The sequence below is a fragment of the Toxorhynchites rutilus genome, chromosome 1, assembly GCF_029784135.1.
Source record: "Toxorhynchites rutilus septentrionalis strain SRP chromosome 1, ASM2978413v1, whole genome shotgun sequence".
NCBI lineage: Eukaryota > Metazoa > Arthropoda > Insecta > Diptera > Culicidae > Toxorhynchites > Toxorhynchites rutilus.
Genome location: NC_073744.1, coordinates 131,806,260 through 131,825,451, shown reverse-complemented (window position 1 = coordinate 131,825,451; position 19,192 = coordinate 131,806,260). Strand labels below are relative to the sequence as shown.

Here is a 19,192-nt window from a genome sequence, read left to right as displayed (position 1 = left end):
TGGAATAGACTGAAGAGCGATACGAAATAAATAGCCAATTTGTCTTATTTTTTTAAGATTTTTTTTTGTAAATATCAAAAGTTAATATGAATAAAATCAAAATTAATGTAAAAAAAAGAGCCGAACATTTTTTATTTTACATTAATTTTGATTTTATTCATATTAACTTTTGATATTTACAAAGTTCATACAGGCTAAGTGAGACCTAATGGTTTTCATCTTTGTTATAACGTTTTTTCAATAATTGTCAATTATTTAATTTTGAAATTAATTATGTTTCTAATAAATTGATTGATAAATGTATGAACATTTAGTGATGAGGAATATAAAATTATTAATGAAAAGAAAGCTACCTACTTAATCTAACTTAATCTACAGTACAGAAACCTTGTGTTTACAGTTTTTGGATAATCATATGTTCGGAAGATGAGCACCTCTCTCTGTATTTTTGATTGTAACGGGCAATTTCACCTCTAGGGTATCCAGGAAAGCTTTCTCGTGTACATCGCTTGTTCTCGTCCAAGGTGGCAGACTAAGGATCATCTTAAGGATCTTATTTTGTACACGCTGGAGTCTCAGCCTGTGAGTAATGGCACATCCCTTCCATACCGGGACCGCGTATTCTATCGCTGGATAGATTACTTGTTTGTAGACAGCCAACTGATTTTCTAAGTTCAGTTTTGAAGTTCTACATATAAGCGGGTACAAAGATCGGACAAGTATGTTGCATTTTAAAATTATTTTATTAACATGAGACCTGAAGATCAGTTGTCTGTCTAGCGTGAGTCCTAAGTAAATAGGGCACACCAACACATTTGGCCTTCCATTTTTGTTTATATAGATAGAAGATATAGGAATGCGTTATTCCGTCTGAAAATTCTTTTCTACATTCGTACGAAAATCAATTTCGTTAGCGCCAACATCAAATGGACTAACAACGCTTAGCTATTTGTAGAACATATGGGAATTCAATTTTCCGAATTTTCCGATTTTTCTCTCCGGGAAGAGGGTTTTGCGATTACCAACACATTTGGCCATTCCATTTTTGTTTATATAGATTTAAAAATATGTTGGATAAACCATATCGCAATCGCATCAAATTATTGAAACAAGATCGATTACACGCCGGGCTACATTCTTAAAAAAAAAAAATAAAAAAAAATCAAATCACCGAGCTTCGAATGCGATGAACCCCCGACCGAAAAAATCTCATCCTTTCCCGCAAAGTACAATAATCATAAAATGAACACACGACCTTTGCCATCCGCCTCGGGCTCCATGCAAAGGTCATCCACGAAAGTCACACATTGATTTTTTATTGAAAGTGTTACGACCGATTTGATAAAACAGAAAATTGGAACTCGATGTTTACTTTAAATTTCCCTCTCGTTTGCCCGGCGTGATTGAATTCGCCCACACGACTGGAATTACATCATTCCCTGTCGAACGAAAAACTCAATGAATCTCGTCTTATCGGGGCAGCCTTTGATGTGCGGTCGGCGATCGTAAAAAAAACCCCGAAAGTACCGAAACCACACATTCAACCGTAGCCGCAAGGAGCATATGTGGCGATGGGATGGACCCAGGGGACACTTCGCACTTCCAATCAGCAGCAGCAGCAGCAGCAAGGAGAATCAGAACCTCAAAATCCCAAGCCTGGCTGCGGAGAGGTAATTTTCGAATTTAAATTCGTGGTCACGTTCCAATTTCTTTCGGTGGATGTGTGTACATCTTTTTTCCCACTTCGTTTTCGTCCCCCCGTCTCATACATTTAAGTAATATTTGGCACGAAAAAGATGAACCTCTGGAACTCGGTTCTGCACTGACACCTACTGCACGGGAGAAGATTTTTTTTGTCCTTTCAATGCACGAGGCGCTCAAGTTTGGTCGCTGGTACCTACTTTCGACAATTTTGTTCGCATCTTCGCCCTCGCATAACCGTCTGCTTCTGTCTCTCGCTCGAAAAGGATTTCTTCAATATGTTTGCTCTGGTGATCGTTATGGGTGCTGGTGAGTCGTTTGCCTCATTTTTATATCCAAATTGTGTATGTAAATCCATTTAGAAAGATAGGGACAGGACAGAGGAGACAAATTTCAATGAACATCACACATATGGCTGGGAGATAGGTGATTTAGATGGGGGAAGGGATATACATTTTGATCAGGAGTATGACAATTTATAAAATGAGCACATTATGGCAATCTGATGAAGTTATAGTCAGTCAGGTGTGGATGTTGAATAAAAATTTCTCATTCTTAAAATTGGTTAAAATTTTTAATTTGAACATCATTTCCATAGATAATGCGAAGGAATCGTATCAAATATGAACTTAATAATATGTGATATTTGAAGTTGATTTAAAAAAAATTCTCCTTTAGACATTGGACCATTAGATTTCCCAAAATACTATTGTATTTTTATTATAGTATTTTTTTCTTGATGATTCGAAATATTTTGAAAATAGGTCTGAAATTTAAGAGTGTTCGGGAAGTTTCATTCAAACTTTTCAGCTCAAAGAAATAACAAAAATCTTATAATCTCTCCCCGACGGGGAATTGAACCCCGGTCTCCCGCGTGACAGGCGGGGATACTGACCACTATACTATCGAGGATGTGTTGTTTTGGTGGTTTTCGATACAATAAGATAGTTTAACTATCATACAATAAGATAGTTTAAGCTCCTGTGCAAAAAATTATTCGAGATATACCACAAGATAGGTGCGATCTTGATTCCAAGTTTTCGATGGTAGAATTCTCTCTTGCTCTCCTTTCTTGTAACAATTCTGCTCCAGGATCGGATCGAATTAAGTTCAACTTGCTGGAAAACCTCCCTGATGTTGCGAAACATCGCTTGTTGAATTTATTCAATCGGTTTCTGGAGCATAATATTGTTCCAGATGACTGGAGACAAGTACGAAAACCCGGAAAACCCGCGTCCGACTTCAATTCGTACCGCCTAATAGCAATGCTGTCTTGTATACGGAAATTGTTGGAGAAAATGATCTTGTTTCGCCTTGATCGTTGGGTTGAAACGAATGGCTTACTCTCAGATACACAATATGGGTTCCGCAGGGGCAAGAGGACGAATGATTGTCTTGCGTTGCTTTCTTCAGAAATTCAAATGGCTTACGCCGAAAAAAAAACAAATGGCTTCAGTATTCTTGGACATAAAGGGTGCCTTTGATTCTGTTTCAATAGAGGTTTTGTCAGACAAATTACACTCTCGGGGTCTACCGCCTCTATTGAATAACATGTTATATAACTTGCTTTGTGAGAAACATTTGAATTTTTCTCACGGAGATTCGGCAGTGAGTCGGGTCTCCTATATGGGCCTCCCTCAGGGCTCCTGTTTCAGCCCCCTTTTGTACAACTTCTATGTAAGCGACATCGACAATTGCCTTACACAAAATTGCAGCCTAAGACAAATTGCAGATGATGGAGTGGTGTCTGTCGTAGGATCAAAAGAATCCGACCTGCAAGAACCCTTACAAGATACTTTGAACAATTTTTCAACCTGGGCCATTGGGCTAGGGATCGAATTCTCTACGGAGAAAACAGAGATGGTGGTTTTTTCTAGGAAGCATAGACCAGCAAAACCAAAGCTTCAACTTTTGGGTAAACCGATCACTCATGCTATGTCATTCAAGTATCTTGGGGTATGGTTCGACTCCAAATGTACTTGGGGGGCCCATATTAGGTATCTTAGTAAAAAATGCCAACAAAGAATAAACTTTCTCCGTACAATTACCGGCACCTGGTGGGGAGCCCATCCCGAAGATCTTATAATGTTGTATCGAACAACTATTCTCTCAGCGATGGAGTATGGCAGTTTCTGTTTTCAATCAGCTGCCAAAACACACCTCATTAAACTCGAGCGAATTCAGTATCTTTGTCTCCGTATTGCGTTGGGATGTATGCCCTCAACGCATACCATGATTCTCGAGGTTTTGGCAGGCGTACTCCCACTAAAAGATCGCTTCAATTTATTATCTCTTCGATTCCTCATCCGGTGTAAGGTTATGAACACATTGGTGATCGGAAATTTTGAGCAGCTTATCGAGCTAAATTTTCATTCTGGATTCATGATCTCATATCATGAATTCATCTCCATGCAGGTTGATCCTTCTTCGTATATTCCCAACCGTGTTTGTTTTCCTGACTACATCAATTCCCCCCCATTACATTTTGATCTGTTCATTAAGGAGAAAATCCATGGAATCCCAGATTATCTTCGAACGGGGATCGTTCCTACGATCTTCAATGCAAAGTATGGGCGTATCAATTGTGATAATATGTACTTTACTGATGGGTCCTCTATGAATGAGTCCACAGGATTTGGAGTGTTCAACGAAATTTTTAGCACCTCCCACAGTCTTCATAATCCTTGCTCAGTGTATATTGCTGAATTGGCAGCAATACATTGGGCGCTGGACAGCGTCGCCTCACGACCTGTTGAACACTATTACATTGTAACGGATAGTCTTAGCTTTGTCGAAGCTATCCGTTCAGTGAGGCCGGAAAAGCACTCGCCGTATTTACTTGAGAGAATACGAGAAATTTTGAGTGCTTTAACCAGACGCTGTTATGTCATTACCTTTGTCTGGGTCCCTTCACATTGCTCAATTCCGGGTAATGAGAGGGCTGACTCATTAGCAAAGGTAGGTGCAGTTGAAGGCGATATTTATCAGCGTCAAATCGCCTTCAATGAATTTTATTCTTTAGTCCGTAAAAATACCATCGCTAACTGGCAACGTAAGTGGAACGAAGATGAATTGGGTCGGTGGCTTCACTCGATTATCCCCAAGGTTAGCCTCAAACCATGGTTCAAAAGTCTGGACTTGAGTCGGGACTTTATTCGCACCTTCTCCCGACTCATGTCCAATCACTGTTCGTTAGACGCGTTACTCTTTCGTTTTAATCTTGCCGATGGCAGTATCTGTGCTTGTGGCCAAGGTTACCACGACATCGAACACGTTGTTTGGTCGTGCGAGGAGTATCTTGTTGCCAGATCGAATTTAGAAAACTCTCTTCGGGCTAGAGGAAGGCAGCCCAATGTGCCGGTGAGAGATGTGTTGGCTCGGTTAGACCTTGATTACATGTCCCAAATATATGTCTTCCTAAAAGCTATCGATCTTCGTGTGTGATTGTCCGTATATCCTTATATTCTCCTTTTCCTTTTCCTTCATGAGAAATCAAATCCCTTCTTACTAACAATAGAATAAGGTGAAATGTAAATACATATTAGATATAAGATAGGCTTAAGAATTGAGTATGATGAATGTGAGTGCGAACATTGTCAACATATCCTTATATCCCATCTTTTTCCTGGAAAAAATGTCACCCTTCTAACCTCGAGCAAACCGCGAGTAATCGGTTCTCTACTTCATTAACATTAGAATTAATGAAAAATGTTTATATATACTTGTAACTATACAGATAGGAGTTTGGCTCCTTTAAACTTATGTAACTGAGCCTGTAAAAATAAACGATTTAATAAAAAAAAATTCCGCGCGGCGAATGAGGTGAGATGGCTCAAGTCACTGCATTCCCGTAGTCGAATGGCGTGACTATATTACATCACTAACTGATATTTGAAGTCATGCCTTCATATGTTATCGACTCGGGTATCAAAAGGAAGTTGAAAAGTAAGGTCGCTTCCACAATAAAGCTAGAAACTTTGCTATATAATAAGGTGGAATGTTTCACTTACAAAAATCGTAATAGAAAAGATGTCACAAGAAGTGTAATCCACCGATAATCATTACTTGTTCCCTGGTTTCTGACAACATTTATATTTCAGGTTTCGTAACATGCTATCAGGCGTTGTCAAGATACAAAATCACTCTACCGTTTCAATGCTAGGCCTGAACACACCAACAGGACTCTAGATGGATCCCTTGTGATGGTTTTGTTCAGTTCGAGCAGCTTATACACTGCGTTTCACAACTATAGAATCACTCATTTTTTTCTGAGTTTTCAGAGATATGTCAGAAGTCGGTTGAATTGAAGTATATATTGTAGAGTACGATAACTATATTTATTTAAAAGACTGGCCATTTGAACTTTATTGTTGTGTTCAGGTGCGAAACATTCAGAAAACAAAAATTTCAATGTTTCATACCTATAGAACCAGATAGGAAAACTCTCACTCCTTTACAAAATTAACGTCAGTTTCAAATGAATTACAATAAGATTCTAGTTCATAGGTCATCTTGAGTTCTCAATCAGTTCAAATAACCCATTCGTGGTGGTTTCGACCAAGCTGCGCCATGTTGAAATCTGTATATCGTACCACGCAGAGGACACGGCTCGTTTAAGCTTTTCAAACCAATCACACTGCTGGTAAGCTACATCTACTATTCGTCCGACCACTCCTCATATGTTCCTGACAGGATTTTGATTTGGTAAGCAAGCTGACCAGTCCAGAATCTGAAGCCCCTATTAATTAAACCATGCCATGACCTTCCAGATTTTATGAATTGATGCCAAATTACCCAATTATCACATTGTTTTTTAAGCAAAAACAGCCGTAAATGATTCTAAAGTACTTCGTTGCACTTCTGACTGTTCATTCATGTTGGTGGTAAGCTATCCAGACCAGGCCTATTTCAGAAAATTTTCCCCAAACTATAAAAATTCCATCTCCAAAGTTGCGGAACCAAAAACTAATGCGGAAGCTAATCCCATGGGTTTCACTATTTCAGGAAAACTTCTCTGACTGAGAAAATTCAACTTGAAAAGAATTTCTTCATACTGGGAAGATTTACCGAACGTGTCATTTAATTTTTCAACTCGTAACATTGCAGGCGGCAGTTTGATGATTTGGGGAGAATTTTCTCAAAAAGGCCTGGTTTAGATAGCTTACCAGGGACACGAATCAACAGTCAGATGTGCAACGAAGTACTTTAGAATCATTTAGGGCTGGTTTTGCATCAAAAACGATGTGATAATTGGGTAATTTGGCATCAATTCATAAAATCTGGAAGGTCATGGCATGGTTTAATTAATAGGGGCTTCAGATTCTGGACTGGTCAGCTTGTTTACCAATTCAAAATCCTGTCAGGAACTTATGATGAGTGATCGGACGAATAGTAGATGTAGCTTACCAGCAGCACTTGTGATTTGAAGAGCTTGAACGAGCAGTATCTTCTGCGTAGAACGAGATATCCACTACAACATGGTCGTAACCACTCCGAATGGGTTATTTGAACTAAAGATGACCTACGAATTACAAACTTATCGTAATTCATGTTAAATTGGCGTTAATTTTGTAAAGGAGTGAGAGTTTTCCCATCTGGTTCTATTGTTTTGAAACACTGGAATTATGGTTTATTGAATGTTTCGCGCCTGTACACAACAATAAAGTTGAAATGGCCAGTCTTATAATTAAAGATAGTTATTGTACTCTACAATATATACATCAATTCAACCGACTTCTTACATATCTCTGGAAACTCAGAAAAAATGAGTGGTTCTATAGTTGTGGAACGCAGTGTACTGAATCATTTCCATCTGATCCCACAAAATGCAGAGAAGATGTTTCCATCCATGGATATTTGGCTTTTACGAACGATATTGATGTATAGCCGTACTTACCCCAAGATCTTTTTCACACATGTTAGTTTGCTGTTCGATGCCTTTCTGTTTTATTAGAGAAAATAAATATAGATGCGTCAATTTCATTCGATTATGATTTTTGAAATACTTTGAAAACTTTTCATATGGTTTATTTGTGTTTGTATTTTCGTTTAAATTTAAAAAAATCCGATTTGTAGCTCTGTCTTTCGGAAAGGTCGCAGCGGAAGTTGCCCGACTTGAGGCTCCTATTGTAATGGTTTGAAAAGAGAAAAAAACAGGTGGGTAATGTCGGGTTTCTAACCGGAGAGACGTAAGACTACATAAGACGTGGTCAATTAAAATAACTTATAAAATATCCAAAAAGTTTTCCACCGAAGCTCACACGACGGGAAAGTATCTTCTTTACATGCAGCTTGAAATGCACTACACTTTTGGACCCTGATCGACCGGAAAATATCACCAATAAGCCCGAAAATACTGCTCAATTCACATAAGCTCTCTTCCGGTGACAAAAATATAAAAATCAATAAATGATAAATTCCAAATTAACTCTCAACTTTACCCGATAGTGTTGACTGTTGAGATTTATAAAAAAAAACATGTTACTTGGTGCATTGTAGAAGAATATGAGCGGTGAGTAAAATTGGAAAAATCTACCTGGGTTAGTCGTTACATTGCCTTATTGTTTTACTATTACCACTTCATTTGGCTTAGTCAAAAAATGCTTGAAATATTTCCTAATACACAATTTATATATTATGAATCAAAATTGTGCCATTTATTGAAGAGATATGAGATATGAAATTTATTAGCCTAATTACCCTCATTTTTCTTCAGAAGTTCCTCTGGGCATGCTTGACTTGACTTGCTCTCCACAGCCTTAACTTGATCTGCTTTATTTGCATTATTCATAAAATCTTACATTGTTGTGTAATCCATTCTAATAAATCTGAAATTGCCGCTAGCATCTGATTTGAGTCTTCGTGAGATAATGCCTTCAATTTCTGCGAAAAACAATTTTATCTTCGAATTTGCTATTTCCAATACACTAAAATGGTATTTGACATAGCAATTTCAACCAAGTACCAATCAAATTAGTGCAGGGGGTCTGTCCAGTCGAAAATCTGATCTTGGTTTGTCCACATATTTAAATGCTCTAGTTCAGCGCACCTGTGTCAAATCAAGTATTCAAAAGTTTCCAAACATGTAAACAAAATTGTCTTTTTCAAGTTCACGGAAGTTTTACAGGACATTTTTTCGCATTCACATGTTTTAAAGGTTTATAAAGTCCATCTTCTATTGGTGTCAATGCTCGTTAGCTCATTCGTTAAAAACATAAAAAATGAACAAATATTATTAGCAACTAGAAACTCAAACTCGACTTGACTATATGTGATTTTCATGAAGAAAAATCGATTTGCATTTACTAGTTGCGTGAAAACACCAAAAAATCGGACAAACCAACAGGATTTTGCTCAATAATTCTACATTGAGAAAACAAAACTCCTCTAGGATTCTTAGAAATCCTCTAAGAAAAATACGGACTCGAACCATAGCCATTTATGTGCATGTAACAAGCAGTCGTGGCCGAGCGGTTAAGGCGTCTGACTAGAAATCAGATTCCCTCTGGGAGCGTAGGTTCGAATCCTACCGACTGCGGATTAAGTTGCATTTTTTCCCAAGCTCATAGTCATTTGCGCGAATGAAATTTTAGATATTCTTGGAGGATTACAGCTCTATTCACTCACTTTCTTTCTCTCAATTTCTCTGTTTCTTTTTCTTCTTTTCTCTCTCTTTCTCTCTCTTTCTCTCTCTCTCTCTCTCGATTCTCCGGTTCATAAATAATTTAAGTGAATTAAAATTGGATGCATTATTTGACGTAAGATTACGTCTTTCGGGAACATATTGGGGTACAAATTAAAAATCGAAAATCGAGTACATCGTGAAAATTGTCCAATTTCAAACGCTTATTGCTCAGTCATTTCATGATGGATTGATGAAATTTTTGCGTCAATCGATTTCGGCACTCCATAACAATTTTTTATATTGAAGAAAATAATATATTTCATGAAACTAACTATCGAACAATTGAAAAATCTCAACCCCTATCCTAACGGAAATACCCACTTCTGATTTGTCGGAATTGACGACACATGCGGCGGGTCCCTAACAGAGACTTCAAGACCAAGCTACCTGGGGTAAATCGGCGTTGCAAATACATGAAAGTAGAGGGAACTTGGATTTGGATTTTTAATATTGGTTGCTTCGTGAAACCGATCGTGTATAGTGAAAAATTTAGCACAAGTGTAAGTGTAAAATTGTATATGGTAGCTGTTGGCGCACCGAAATAATCTATTCTTTATAAATCCTTTGTATTTTCACTTGGATGAAGAATTATAAAATTCCTATAGGAAACAATATATGTAGTTCGATTATGTTCTCTTCTTATACAATTGAAACTCATGTTTACTATTTCCACCCGATCAGTAAAGCTGATGAATGTTTTCTCGGGGTGCCAACTACGTTGAAGTTGCGAATTCAGATTATTGGTTACAAATTCCTAGATTAATCTACTAGATTTAGAATATTTTTAAGTTAGGTATAATTTTTACTAGATTTAGGCAAAATATTACCTTTTGACGAATATAACTAATGATAGCAATTAGATTTAAGTAGCGTTAGGATTATTTGACTCCGTACGTTTTGTATAAACTGTTAGATAGTTTCAATAGCTGTAAGTCAAACTTTAGGCTTTAACAATTTCTTTAGACCTCCTTTCTAAATCATTTTTATTTCAACTATGACCTTTGTTCTTCTCCAAAACTATTTTCCCTTTCTTCGATTTCTTCTTCTTTTTCCTCTTCATCATTCCTATCCATATTTATTGACCACTACTCTGCTGACCAATTGGACTGTGTGTAAACTGTCGGTCGAGGTATGGTTTCTTCGGTTTGGTTTGTATGTATGGAGAAGCGCTGCCAGTCGAGTAAAGGCGCGCTTTGATAACAGTAGCAGTTGTGTTAAAAATGACTTGATATATGTAACGATTTATTTCAATTTTCATAAATAAAAACCAAGGTGTGTTCACGCTCGAGAACGGGTCGTTTGATTTAAGCTGTCAGTTTTGTTGTGTTCATTTTCACCCAAGGAAGGATTAAACGGCGAGAAAAATTGGAAAAGTGAAGAAATATTAGAAAAAGTGATTTCCCGTATGCTCTACATATAGTATTAGGTGTTGTTAGTCCAATTAGAATTCGCATTGAGTTGAATAAACACTCATTGTTCGAATGAACAAGCGAACACTTCTTTTAGCGATTGCTTAAGCTGCAGTATTTATTTTAGTTAGTGCAATACATCGATATTAATTAATTATAACTTACAAATTCAGTGTCGGCTTCTATGTGTACTTCGTTTACTCACGGTAACAATAGGTTAAGTGTAATATACTATAAATGTAAATATATGTTTAGCTTCATAAGATGTCGTTCGTTTTTAGTTCCACTTACATTCAATTCCGTTTAATTATAAGCACTAATTTAAGTTAGTTAGGCTACTTTTAAGGGATAGTTTTAAGTATATCGAAATAAGTATAAGTTGCACAATTAACCATATTCAATGAATGCTTTGTTTCTGTTTTTCTTTTGTTAAGTCATCTTTTCATTTTTTTTTTTCATATAATTCTCTAACGTCATTCTTCTGTCATATACATGACCTGCTCTTCGGCAGGACCAGTACACAATGTGCTAACAGTCGCCAGGGTGACCAGCGATTCACGGCAACACTCATAAAGTAAAAATTTAAAAAAAAATTACCTTTTCCATTTCAAATATGTTTTCACTGGTGGAGTGAACAAACAATACCCAACAACCAAACAAAACGGCCCTTTTCAGGGCCACCAAATCATTATCAAAGAGTTTAACGACGTAATTCTTCAAATATATCCAAAATCAACAGATAGCCGAACGGAATCCTACGTCAACTATGTGGTCGTGTCTCGAACACAACCCTCCTCTGCCTTTTTAATACATTTCTCGCGTAACTTTCGAAAAGAACCTATCTACAATTGATCGATTCTCTTCATTGACAAATGAAACAATCATCCGAATGTAACAAATGTCTGAATGCAACACTTACCCGAATGAACTATTTACCAAAATGTAACATTTGGCCAAATGTAACCTTTGCTCGAATGCAACATTACAATATTTAGCCGAATGTAACGTTTACCCGATTGTAACACTTGCCCGAATGAGACATTTGCCCGCATGTGACATTTCCTCAAATGTAACATTTGTACGAAAGTAGCATTTACCCAAATGTAACACTTGCTCGAATGTAACATTTGCTCGAATGTAACATTTGTCCGAATGCGACATTTGCACCATTAACTCAAATGTAGCATTTAGTCGAATGTAACATTAGTACGAATGTAACATTTGCCCGAATGCAGCATTTTGCTTCAAAAGAAGAAAAAATTAATTTCTTGCAGTTTTCGTTTTACCAATTCATCGCGATAGTGCTGTTTCAGGCTCTTGATCATTCCCAAGTCCAGCGGCTGAACTGTTAAAGTGGAGTTTGATGAAAAAATGGTAAACTCATCGATTTGAGTTTTGGATGGAGAGATTTCGGGTGCGCTGTACAGATGTCAACGAAAATAATCACTTTTGAGGAGAAATTGTTATAAATATAAGACATTACCATTGCACATAATTCCCGAATCAATACCTTTGGAAATTTTTTCGTCAAGTTTGAAAATCCATTTCTCAAAAAGTATTGAGGCGTTCAGACCTTGGTGTTGCTCTCGTATATCACCGGTGGGTTTTTACTCTTTCCAATGATCAGCAACGGTAGTTTATCGCTTCCAGACCTTGGTGTTGGTTGCACACATGACTGTCAGACGATGTTTTGAGTATCAAGTGGTAAGTTTCTAATCGAAATGCAATTTTCCCTTCCGATGTCATTTTTCTTTAGCCCGAACGTAACGCTTGTCTGAAAGCAACATTTGCCCGAATGCGTGTTTGTCCGTATCTAACATTTGCCCGAATGTGAACTTTGCTTGACTGTACCATTTACCCGAATCTATCGGAAACACACACACTTATCCGAATTTTACATTTACTCGGAATTCACGCTTATCCGTATGTAACATTTGCCCGAATTTAACATTCGTCCGAATGCTACGATTTTTCGAGTTTAACAACTATCCGAATGCAGCATTTACCCAAATTTAATTTTTACCCGAATGTAACATTTACTCGTATAAACATTCACCCGAAAGTCACACTAATCCGAATGTAACAGTTGGCCGTATGTAGCATTTGTCCGAATGTAACAACCACCCGAATGAAACATTTCCTCGAACGCAACATTTAGCCAATAAACATTCATCCGAATATAACATTTTCCCGAATGTAACATTTACAAAAATTTAACATTTACACGAATGTCACATTCATCCGAACGTAACAATCACTCGAGTGTAACATCTTTCGAACGTCACATTTACCCAAACGTCACATTTACTCGAATATATCACTATCCAAATGTAACCTTTATCCAGAAACCATTCTAATTGGAATGTAACATTTGCTCGAAAGAGACATTTACTGAAATCTAATATTTACCCGAATATTATCCGAATGTAACATTTACTCGAACATAACAAATATCCGAAAGTAACATTTACCCGAATGTTATCCGACACTGATATTGTGCAAGCGCTCGTGATTGGGGCTGAATCGAAAACGCAGCATTAACAGTGAGGGACTCAAAGTTACCTACAACTTGTCATACTTCAGAAGTTAACAGTGTTTAGGTCTACGGAATTCGGAGATGACCCCATACGTTTTTTAAATCGTTAAGAGTCGAATGATCATACGGGATGATTTAGGCGCTCGGAGCGAAGATTTATATTCAAGTCAAGTTTTATTCTAGACGCGAATCGTTATTTGGTAGTTGTGCGAGCGCCAGGTGGATGAAAATGAACACTTTAACGAGAGTTTTCGAAGGTCGAGTCCTATCCGTAAGCAAATCACTGCGTGGAAGTTGTAAAGGAGTCGTTCTTTTTTTTTATTGTTTTTTACCCTCCACTCACCCCCATCTCGAAGATACTCTGACTTGAGGATCCTAGAGTTGGGCTCCAGTTAAAAAAAAAAAAAAAAAGGACATAAACAAACATTTAGAAACTTACGTGCTGTTTACGCAGCTCCATTTACGTGGCTATGTTGTGACTTTCATAGGGACACTTTAATAACGTTCTTGCGTTCTTGTGTACACTTTTGCCATCGATTTAAAAAAAAATCCAAAAATGCTGAGTTTGTCTAGTTCATATTGGAATATCTGTGGCTGGCATTGTCGTCCGATGCGCGGGTTCGTATGCGGTCTCGATCATTGACACGATTTTTAGGACATTCGACGTCTTTTGTCACTTACGTTCTTATCATATGAGTTCATTCGACATCAACCAACATTTCAGTTGTTCTGGTGCTCCAAAAAGCGATAACTGTACATTGAAAATAATATGAAATTTCTGGAGAAACCATTGAATTGTGATTCTTCAAATAACTGTTTGCATTTCGATCGTACATATTATATAGTGTTTCATGGAATTTTTGTTCTTACGTACAAAATGAACAGGCAGTAGTTACTTAGTTAACATCAATCAAACTAACGGTAATATAGCCTACATAAAACCATAGATTTTATCAGATTCAAAAACAAAATTGATTTTAACACGAATAAGTAAAAAATCAGCCACAAACGATCGAGAGCACACAGCTCAATCCACTCAAAAAAGCTTGTTGTTCCAAAGGCTCCGGCGAGATTCGAACTCACGATCTCCTGTTTACTAGACAGGCGCTTTAACCAACTAAGCCACGGCGCCGCACGATAGAGAGGAAACTTTCAAAAAATAAAATATAAATCCTACCATGCAAGTTTTACAATTGTAACATGCTTTAAAAAAATAAGAAAAATAAACTTCTTTCTAAGTAATTTTCGATGTAATTTTCTACATCATTTCTATAAGGTTTTTGTTGCTTGAAACCGATTCAGAGGGGATAACTGTGGGTCATATTTATTGAGTCGAGCTCCCAGTGAATATCTCAGATGAAGAAAATGGTAAGAAAGGTTCATTTCCTTCTCAATTTGATATTTTCCGCATCAGCTTATCATCGGGCAGTACAGCATACCCTCGATCGGGGCAATTTGCTCGCTTTCGGCCGTAAACATTCTCACGAGAGAAATAGCTTGTATATTAGGGATGCCAGGTGATTTTTTTTTTCAAATATCTCTACATGGCACGAATAAATGTCTTCAAATGTAATCATAATGAACAAAAATGAGCAAACCATCACGATATTTCTAAATCATGTTCGATAAATCACACAAACAATTGTTTTCACATACTTTGGAATGACCTCAGTATATTTTCACAAGATTAAATGTCTTCTAAACGAAAACATGTCTTCACATCTGGCATCTATATTATGTGCTCAGAGAATGCAGGAAAACAAGAGACTGGAGAATTAATGCACGAATACTGGGAGAACACGCTCACCGGAGGAACGGTTTCTTCTCTTCGCTGGTGGGCATGAAGTGAATAGATTGATAGAATCTCTCATTCATACACGCTGTTTCTGTGAGCTTTATAGTCTCTGAGAGAAACAACTCATGGGCATATTAGGGGCTGTCCACATACCACGTGGACAGAAAAAGCACGATTCTAGACACCTCCCTCTCCCTCCGTGGACAAGCGTGGACATTCTCTATACCCCTCACCCTATTGTCCACGTGGACATTTTTTAGAAAACAAATCGGGAAAGTAATAAAATTGCGTGTAAGTTCAATTTCTAGTTTGTTTCTATTTTCTATGCTATGTTTTTACATTGATAAAAAAGTTTATTAACAGTTTATAAATAGTAGCGGTTTGTGCTCATTTTTTATTTGTTTTCCAACATTGCCCGTGAAGTTATTTGTACACAAACCCCAATTCTGAGGAATTATTTTTTTCCGTCCTTCCGTTTTTCGAAAAATTACGAAATATCGGAAAACCGTCAAACAAAAACATTGGCTAAATCCTACATTTATTCCTGTTGGAGGTTCAGTCCAATATTTTTGTGTGATGTGTGATCTTTTATCAAAGTAATACTAAAGAAAAGTTTACATATTTTTGAAATTTATAAGGTTTTGTTTTTTGTTAGGTTATGTATGGTTGTGCACTTTCCGCATATAGTTGCTTTATACCGAATTCATACCCCGATAAAGTCATACAAAATTCAATGGAATTGATAGTAGGTAGTGGCTAATAGACTAAACTATCATTTGATGACAAAACCTTACCATATGGTTGCTTTCCAAAGCCATGAGAAATTATCAAAGTTGCAGTTCGATTTTTCGAAAACTTGACCTAAAATTAGTTAATGATTTTATTTCGTTTTTGTACCCCATTTTTAGTCTATTAACGCGTTATTAGCGATTTTCGTTATTCGCGGTGAGCTTGCCAAACTATTTCGCGGATAATCGGAGTTCTACTGTATTTGTAAAAAAGCTTCTAATTCATGTGTCGCGTATTGAGGATTCATGGTCAGCGTCACGATTTGATTATCATTACAGTGCGGACTCGATTATATACAGTCTCCGATTTCTTTTCACTGTATGTAATCGAATCCTGTATATAATCGAGTCAACAAAGAATTTTTTTTAATTCGTTTTTTTTGTGCATATGTTTATCATTTTTTGAATATAAAAGAAGAATTAAATTTTTGACTCATCCCTTTAAAGTCAGATAATACCTTTCTTACATGAAAAAAATAAATTTATCCAAAATCCCTCAGGGGGTGATAAACGATCATATTTGATGAAAAAAATCAGCAATGAGACCGGCTTGGGCTGTAGAGGGTTAAACTTAATTGTTCCTGTCAATTAAATTAAAGCTCTCTAACCGCTCTACAATTTGTTCTTTGACACCCAACTTCTATCTTTCCTAATTTCGCTGCAATATCGATATAAACAATTCCTGGTGTAGATTCAAGCAAAATCTACAAAAATCTTTTTACCCCACTGTACACATAATAGCCACTTAAATTTCACCTCAACGTTGAAAGGTTACATTTTTTCTTGAAACAAGTCATATTTGAAATGTAAAAAAAAATATTTTTTTAGATTTTATATAATCGAGTCTGAAATTGTATATAATCGAATCACATATAATCGAGTCCGACCAATAGAACCAATAGAAGCGTATTCCAGAACGAAGAAGAGTATCGCTGCTAAGAACACTTCTCGAGAGATACAGTTCGTGCATCCATAAAGGAGTTGTTTGTATTCCATTTCCGCCTTGGGAGTTTTCAAAAGATGAAATCTAAACGGTTTCTACATCAAGAGCGGATATTGAACCAAAATTCCAATGTAGGGAAACGATGTCGTGTATTTCTAATATTACAACATTCTAACATGCTTTGAAGGGGTCTTCATCCTGTCATCCTTATCCTCTTAACCCAATGAAAATAAATCGATTACTCTCGGTTGATGTGCGTTACTCTCAGGATACACATTTTAGAAAAAAAGTTCAACGATATGAAAAATATGGATTTACGTCCGGTAAGCACTATCAGCCAGTTCAATCTTTTTATTGATAAATATCGATAAATATCTCGGAAATACAGAATAAATTTTATTTGCTGCTGAAAAAAGATGTGATTTGATTTTTTTCAAATTATGTATTTAACTTGTCCACGTGGACATTATCTATACCCCCTCCCCCCTCACCGTGGACAATCGTGGACATTTTCGTAGCACTTTTGTTATTCAGTATCTAAAACACAGAATGATTACAGATGAATGAGGGTTAACTAATCTACGTACTGACGTAGTTGTTACCTTAAATTTTAAGAGCACGGTCAAGAAAATTAATTCTCGCTTAGGGGGTGCGTATTACACACTTCTCCTATACATCTGCAGTCATCAATGTTCTTAAAGCCATACAAATGTATAATTTCCAAGAATCATTAAGCATCACCAGATGTCCAAACCGGCGAGGGCCCAGAAATTACAACATCGGAGACACTCACTAAAATTTCTAAGTGGTCAATAAAAGTGAATCGGACCGGCCTGGTTATCGGTCTCCGTGTTCAAATCCGTAAATGAAACACAGAACACACAGACGAAACAAAGAGCGGAAAAAATATTTTCAACGCATCGATTTTGATGGCGACTCGACACAGAGAGAGCAGCAAGAGGCCAAAACGAGGATTATTATTATCATTATTTTACAACGCCGAGAAGAGCTCATCCACTTCCACTTTGACATGTCGTAAATGGTAATAATAAGACGCGCACACGTCTCGAAGACAGGAAAATGAGCTCTCTCGAGCTGAAACTGAGGCGAAATCAATCGGCCGCGACGGAAAGTGCCTTCGCGCGCTAACTTTATTAATTTTTCATCCATAAAGCAATTCCTGAGCGGAGATGAATGTGTCCCTCTCAACAAATCCCAACAGTCGTGGAGGGCATCTAACTTAGTTTAATTAATTAATTCAGTGTCGTGTAGCAAAGTGGCATAAATCAATAATTCTCGATTTTTCCGATTCGGTTCAGGATGGCCGAGTGTCCAGATAACAGGGTGGTGGTTACTGTTTTTTTCTCCTTAGGAAATATAGGTTTTTACTGCCGTGCACTATGTGCTCCTTCGGTTGTTGTTTCGGATGAGCGAATTTGATGGAAGCTATCAAAATAATCGTTTTACGGGGGATATCGGATCTTTATGCTCGCTTAAATGCGGCACTTGCTAGTGCCGATAGTTTCTGAAGTTCTGCTGGCATTACCGAAGCATCGGTGGTTCAGTGGTAGAATGCTCGCCTGCCACGCGGGCGGCCCGGGTTCGATTCCCGGCCGATGCAAAATTTGTACACGTAAGAGAGATGTGCACTGGATTTTTGTATAAATTTTGGGTTTCGAGTTTCGGACTTGAGAAATTTAAATAATGAACTATTTCAAAGAATATTCATCAGTACTTGGAAATGTCTGTATCAGAACAATCTTTTCAGCTGTATTTCCGACCACATTCGATCATTATACCATTGCATTCGGGATACCGAAAATGAACCAACGCCAAACCTCCCAACCACAGCAAACTCCTCACAGTTGATTCATCCAGTTTTGTTCATTCTCTTTTGACGTAGGACTACGTCTAACCGGAAGATATAGGGGGTGAAATGGAAATCTAGGCACTGAACAAGTAGGAAAAAATGCAAGATTTGGAACGTTTATAACTCGAGCATTTCTCAATAGATCGCAAAGGTTTTTGCATCAATTGATAGGAAATATATCTACGCATCTATCATAACGAATAACATTTCATTTTTCTTGAGATAAATAATTGAATAATTGTGAAATATCAAGCATTGTCCAAATGCACTATGTGCCCATTTTTAATTGGTCCATTTTGTGCTCCTCAAATCGTACCGACCAAAACGGGCAACCAGAGCAGCAGCGAAATAGAATGAAGCACGATTGGAAAGGAAAAAGAACAAAAATGAACGAAACATTGGTCGCAGTCTCACACATGCGTAATTCTCGAGCCAGCCAGTCTGCTTTAAAATCCCCGCTCCGATG

At 37.3% G+C, this 19,192-nt stretch overlaps 4 non-coding genes across 4 annotated transcripts; 2 read left to right on the top strand and 2 right to left on the bottom strand.

Moving 5' to 3' along the window:
- Positions 1–2,541: 2,541 nt before the first annotated feature.
- Trnad-guc (transfer RNA aspartic acid (anticodon GUC)) lies at positions 2,542–2,613 on the bottom strand. Its single transcript has one exon. It is a non-coding gene; the product is annotated as a tRNA-Asp (tRNA).
- A 6,543-nt stretch (positions 2,614–9,156) lies between these two features.
- On the top strand, positions 9,157–9,238 carry Trnas-aga (transfer RNA serine (anticodon AGA)). The gene has a single exon. It is a non-coding gene; the product is annotated as a tRNA-Ser (tRNA).
- A 5,150-nt stretch (positions 9,239–14,388) lies between these two features.
- On the bottom strand, positions 14,389–14,462 carry Trnat-agu (transfer RNA threonine (anticodon AGU)). The gene has a single exon. It is a non-coding gene; the product is annotated as a tRNA-Thr (tRNA).
- A 3,944-nt stretch (positions 14,463–18,406) lies between these two features.
- Positions 18,407–18,477, top strand: Trnag-gcc (transfer RNA glycine (anticodon GCC)). The gene has a single exon. It is a non-coding gene; the product is annotated as a tRNA-Gly (tRNA).
- The last annotated feature ends 715 nt before the right edge of the window (positions 18,478–19,192 follow it).